The sequence below is a fragment of the Canis lupus genome, chromosome 14 (genome assembly GCF_003254725.2).
Source record: "Canis lupus dingo isolate Sandy chromosome 14, ASM325472v2, whole genome shotgun sequence".
Taxonomy (NCBI): Eukaryota; Metazoa; Chordata; class Mammalia; order Carnivora; family Canidae; genus Canis; species Canis lupus.
The window spans coordinates 34,098,877-34,104,876 of record NC_064256.1 but is presented as its reverse complement, the minus strand read 5'-3'; the positions used below and the strand labels follow the sequence as shown (position 1 = coordinate 34,104,876).

The window sequence follows — 6,000 nt, the reverse complement described above, 5'->3', positions numbered from 1 at the left end:
ACAGTACTCTTTACCTGAGTTTAGAGAGTTCTTTAAAAAGCAAATGTTTGTTTTATGGGACAGATAGAAATGGTGTTGGTATTGGGGCATCTGGAGGGTTCAGTCAGTTAACATCTGACTCTTGATTTTGGCTTAGTCTGCTTGAGATTCTTCCGTTGTGCCAACCACTTTTGCACAAGCATACACTGTCCCTCTATCAAATAAATAAATAAATCTTGAAAAAAGAAATGGTATTGGTAGTGACATTCGGCTTAGATTTAATATCTCATTATTTCGTTCATTGCATATTTATTTGAGTTAGTGAAGTGGGAACAAAATAAAGTTTTGTCTTCATACTAGAAGGTAAGACTGCAAAAAAAAAAAAAAAGAAGATAAGACTGCCTGTACACACACACACACACACACACACACACATAAACAATGAAACAAGGTATAAAAAGTATTATGAGAACACTAGATAAAATATTATGCAATTTATTAGGACATTTAAAGGTGGGGAAAGAATATTTTAGGGAGAAGAAACAGCATGGAGAACAAAATCTGTAGGGTCTGGGAAAATGGAGAGCCATTTGTTCTGGAAGGAATATAAATGACATAAAGACAAGTTAGGTTTTAGTCAGGAGATTGAAGGACCTGTAACAAAGGAAGATAGAACAGCCCAGTTTGGATTGTGGGATTACTCAAGGAGAAAATTCAGCAGAACTCTGGGTGGGCTAAGCAGCTTGGGCACATGAAGACCCAGGGTTCCTTCAGGAGGTAGCATGTAGAATGGGTAGAGAGAAAATACAGAAAGGGAAAAGACATTTCTCCTTTGTCACTATTCTTCCATCTGCTTATTATTATTATTATTTTTTTTTTTTAAGAGAGGGAGATGGGTAGAGGAAGAGAGAGGGAAAGAGAATCTCAAACAGGCTCCATGCTGGATAAGGGGCTCAATCTTAGGACTCTGAGATTATGGCATGAACCAAAAGCAGGAGTCAGATGCTTAACTGAATGAACCACCCAGGTCCCCCACCACCTGCTTATTTTAGATGGATCTTCCCATTATGTTTTGGGGCCCAGTCCAAGCCAGGGCTTGTCTATATCCATTTTCTGGGTTGTGTCTAACAGGAAACAAAAGGCTAGAAAAAGATGCTGTGTGAGCAAATGGAGGAAACACATTCCTCAGCCTTTTTTTTTTTTAAGCATTCTCTTCCCAGTGAAGCAATTATTGCACCTTTCATTTTACCCACATTTTAAAATCTATTTTTCTTTTTTTCCTTTGATTTTCTTGTTCTTGAAGTTTGAGCAATCAGAAATAATGCTGGAATTTACAGAGGGAAGAAACAAAATCAGAAAATGGAAATATCAAAAGGATTTTCCATTTTGCTCACACTTTTAAAAGCACGTTTTTAAAAATCCAGAACATTTTTGTCAGATGAAAGGTAAAAGTTCTCTACTGCATCCGTAATAGCTCTGAGTGCCTGTCACAGTGCTAATGTAGGAGAACTAGAGACTTTCAGGCCTCACCAGGGACATTCTCGTTCACCTGCTCCACCAGGCTGTGAGGCATCCTCAGCTCTGACTCACTGAAAGAGAATCTAGTGGGGCAGGTTCCACCTCTGCATGAGGATTTGTTTGCGTGAGGAGAGTTTAGTCCTTGCCAACACGGAGGGAGCCTTCTCACTCCTTGGCAAGCATCAAACCACTTTTATTTCCTTGTTATAGAAATAGGTCTGTATTTACAAATTATTCTTACATATACCCACCTGATCTGATTGTTTAAATGCTTTGCCTTACTGTTGTGCTTTTCCGTTTCTATACCCTTTTTTCCTAGGGTGAAACTGTAGCCATGCACTCTCTTCTCCTGGTTTCAGGTGAGGAGTCTGAATTGTGGGTATTGTAGTTCTTTTGCCTTTTAGGGTTTCTGATTGGGCAACCTTGGAGTCACAGTGGGAGGACTTCTAGTCCCAGGTGTCTCAAAGAGCAGCAGTTCAATAGCCACCACACACAGAGGGAGACACGTTTGACGAGAGTCCTTTGGTTTTGGTGGAATGACTTCCATTCACTAAAATAATGTTCCTGAACTGAAGAAGCTGGGGTTCATTTCCACAACTGTAAGTGTTGCTTTTAAAAAAATTAATATTTTTTCACAATTGATATATAGTACCCACTAGGAAACTGTGTAGTTTCCAGAAGAATTGAACCAACTAAATTCTTCTTCCAATCTAAGCCCTGCTTGGAAAGAAAAAAGGGAAGGAAACTGGTATTTTGTGACTTTGTGGAATATGGTTTAGAATAAGCTTTGAGACAGACACTAGGATGATGCTTTGAAAAATGATTTAGAATAAAATAATTTATAAAAAGAGGAAGAAGATATGCAACATTCAAAGTCAAACTAGAAACACACACACACACACACACACACACACACACACACACACACACCACTCTGGCTTACTTCAGAAACGTAGATGGTTGAAATCTGAAAATTTTAAGTATTGCAAAAGATAGCCAAGTGTATTGAAGAGTGGGCATCAAAGTCAGATAAAGTTGGATTTGGTGACTCCACTATTTATCAGATATGTGACCTTTGGTAAGATGTTTCACCTTGTCAAGCCTCAGTTTCTTCATTTGTAGAGTCAGTATGAAAGCTACCTCATTGGGTTAATAGGATATTTGCATAGTACTAAATAAATGATTAGACAATAACTGATGGAGCATAAGCTTGGCTTTTTCCTAATTAAGTTTCAACTAAGCTTCAAAAACAGATTAAAGAAACACACACAAAACCTGTATGAATTTCACTTACGAGGTATTGAGAGTAGCCAAATTTATAGAAACAGAAAGCACAATGGTGAGTGCCAGGGTTTGGGGGAGGGGAAAATAGGAAATGTTTAATGGCTATAGAGTTTCAGTTTTGCAATTTGAAAATGTTCTGATGATTGGTTGCACACAATGTAAGTATAACTAACACTACCTAACTGTACACTTAAAAATGGTCAAGTCGGTAAATTTTATGTTATGTTTTTCACCGCAATTTAAAAATATAGATTAAAAAGCATATGGTGAAAATTCTGGTGCCTCCACTTTATTAATGTGTCCTTCACTCTTGAAAAATGTCTATGTCCATTTTCAGAGGATTGCTGTTGGATCACCTATGTTAGTATCTGGCTTTTATACACCAATAATTAATAGTGATGATGATGCATTTCAGATATATTCTTTTTTTTTTAATTTTTATTTATTTATGATAGTCACAGAGAGAGAGAGAGAGAGAGGCAGAGACACAGGCAGAGGGAGAAGCAGGCTCCATGCACTGGGAGCCCGACGTGGGATTCGATCCCGGGTCTCCAGGATCGTGCCCTGGGCCAAAGGCAGGCGCCAAACCGCTGCGCCACCCAGGGATCCCAATTTCAGATATATTCTTAAAGTTGTCTTCACTTTAGTGGTCATCTTTTAATACTCCCTTTAACTTAATTATATGATTATCTCTAATTTGTAATAATGACATTGAATATGATTTTATGGGTATTGTATGGAATCTAGAATTAAGAAGTCATAATGACTAGTTACAACTCAAATGCATCATTTATTCGTTTTTTTTTTTTTTTTTACCTTTCTTATAGCTTATTTATAAACAGTCTATTCTTATGTATCTGTGCCTTGGAAATAACAGAGATTGTCAAGATAGAATCTGTTAAATGCCATCTAATCTTAAAATGTATTAGCTAATTTGGAGGACAAAAGACAATTTGGAATTATATTGATTTGAAACTTAAAAGCTTGGGGCACCTGGGTGGCTCAGTTGGTTAAGTGTCTGCCTTCAGCTCAGGTCATGATCAAGCCTGTTGGGCTTCCCACTTAGCAGGGAGTCTGCTTCTCCCTCTACCCCTACCCCTGCTCATACTGTCTCTCACTCTCTCACTCTCTCTCTCTCACATAACTTAATAAAATCTTAAAAAAAAAAGAAAGAAAGAAACTTGAAAGCTTGTCATTGTTGAGCTTTTGGGAAATCCTTTCTTGAAGGGCCTATGTATACCTAGTTGTCTATTAAGACTATCCCCCTTGGTGTTTGGTGAGAACTGAAGATGATTGCAACAAGTGTTTGTGATGAGTGTGCAAAGCTTTGCATGTGATATGCCACATGAATTAAAATCCTCTCAGGAGCTATGTCAGGAAATCCAGGGTAACATCAGAAGAAAATATAGGAGAAGGAAAGCTGAAGAAGCACTTGATAAGTACTACCTAAAAGCACCATTTTTGCCATTGAATGCCATCTGTGGCCTACTTTCTTTAGGGAAGCATCATTTATTTATCTAACAACTACTTCTAGCAATCCTGCAATGTTCTCCCACTGGGCAGGGTCCTGGTTAAAGAGTGACTGAGGCTTAGGCCTTGAAGGGGTCCTGACCTATTAAAAAAGAAATGTATTCATAAATAGCTAAAGGGTGGTAGTGCTAATACATCAATCATGCCTGCTACTGTGGCATTACTGTTCATTAATTCCCACTCCTTAGAAGGTGTGATGCTTAGAATCAGGGTATAAAAAGAACTCCATAAATCTTTGCTCAAACTGTTATCATTGGAGATTAAAAGGAATAAACTTTTGGCTTTTATATGAGTCAGTCAAAACCAGAATGGAGTGAAGAAATATGTACCCAGAATAGCTGAGAAAGAGGAGGCCGTGGCTTACTGAATATGAAGAAGACACTGTGGGAAGTGGTGGAGCTTTAGCCAGGCATGGAAGGATGCACAGAGTTGAAATTGGCAGAAAAAGATGAAGAGACTATCTCATCTAAAGCAGTATTTCCCAAACTTTGCATGGATGAAATGATTTTAGGCAGTAGATAGACCAAACGATCAATAACATTGAGTAACATTGTGAGAAAGTATATTTTTTCAAATTTCTTTCAATTTTTCAAGGAAAAAGTCTTATTGTTGTTCATAAGACTTTAACACTTTCTTCTAACATTTGTTTTTAATTTTTCTTTGTAAGAACTATAGAGTAACAATAGGCTTAATGATTTTATTGAGCAAGAAGTATTGTTATAACTTAACTTTTAGAATAGCATTTATTTTTAGACTTATTGCCTATTTATTCCAACAGACACTGATTTTTTTCCATTTATGATACTGCTAGAAATGTGCTTTTAAAAGACTTATCTGAGCTAAAATGAGAGTGGGTTTACAGAGAATACTAAGTAAAAAAGTTCTCAGATCATACTTGATAATAGAAAAGTCATGAAGAGGTGCGAGAATGCCTCAAGTTTGGGAAACACTGAAGTAGAGGTGCTATCCAGTACAAAAATTAGGAAGCAAAATTGAAGCAGTTATGTTTATGTATAGCTGGGAAAGAAGGACATTTGGTATTATATGGATATCTTTGGATAGTGATGCTGGAATAGGGTTGATTGTGGATCTTTAAAGAGATTTGGACTTCAGCTTCTAGGTGGTGAGATCATCTAAGGCTTGGCTTATTAGTGGTTTGGAGCACAGGGACTATGAATACAGATAGAATACTTTGGACATACGTCTTGATAACCTGAGCATGAATAAACAACGGGTTCTGGGAATGAAAATGGAAAAGAGAGGGACGAGGATGTCATTCAATAAAAAAGAAAACCAAGCAATAATTATAAAAAGACAACCATCAAGTTACTCTTAATTTTTTAAGTTTGGTGGTCTAAGAGAATTATAGTGACACTGAGACAAAAAAGAAAAAGCTAGTGTTTCCTGGGGAAATGATCCTTTGGGCTACGGGCAGTTTGCAAATAAGACAGATCAACCTTCCATTGGAAAGGGAAACTGCATTGTTAATCACATTGGGAATGGAATTCTAGAAAGCCATCAGAGTTGGCCCAACAAGTGGAGAGACATCAAGCACGTCTCTCCTTAAAATGAAACTCAGCCCTGCTCTTTTTCTCTACCCCATTCACAGAATAATAGAGAACTTTTAGGTATCTGGGGAAAGGAAGGGGAATGGAGAGGAGGTTGACTGTTTCCTCCCAAGATTTTATT

At 37.5% G+C, this 6,000-nt stretch overlaps 1 protein-coding gene across 10 annotated transcripts in view; it reads left to right on the top strand.

Annotated features, from left to right (window-relative positions):
• Positions 1 to 1,836: 1,836 nt before the first annotated feature.
• MACC1 (MET transcriptional regulator MACC1) overlaps positions 1,837 to 6,000 on the top strand; it is a 168,701-nt gene continuing 164,537 nt past the window's right edge. For 4 of the 10 annotated variants that reach the window (XM_025464321.3, XM_025464322.3, XM_049093686.1 and 1 more), the window contains exon 1: positions 1,847 to 2,096. The gene's annotated coding sequence lies outside the window, so the exon portion shown is untranslated. Of the gene's footprint in view, positions 2,097 to 6,000 lie in introns of all 10 variants that reach the window. The other 6 variants (XM_049093687.1, XM_049093688.1, XM_049093684.1 and 3 more) reach the window with 5 other exon arrangements.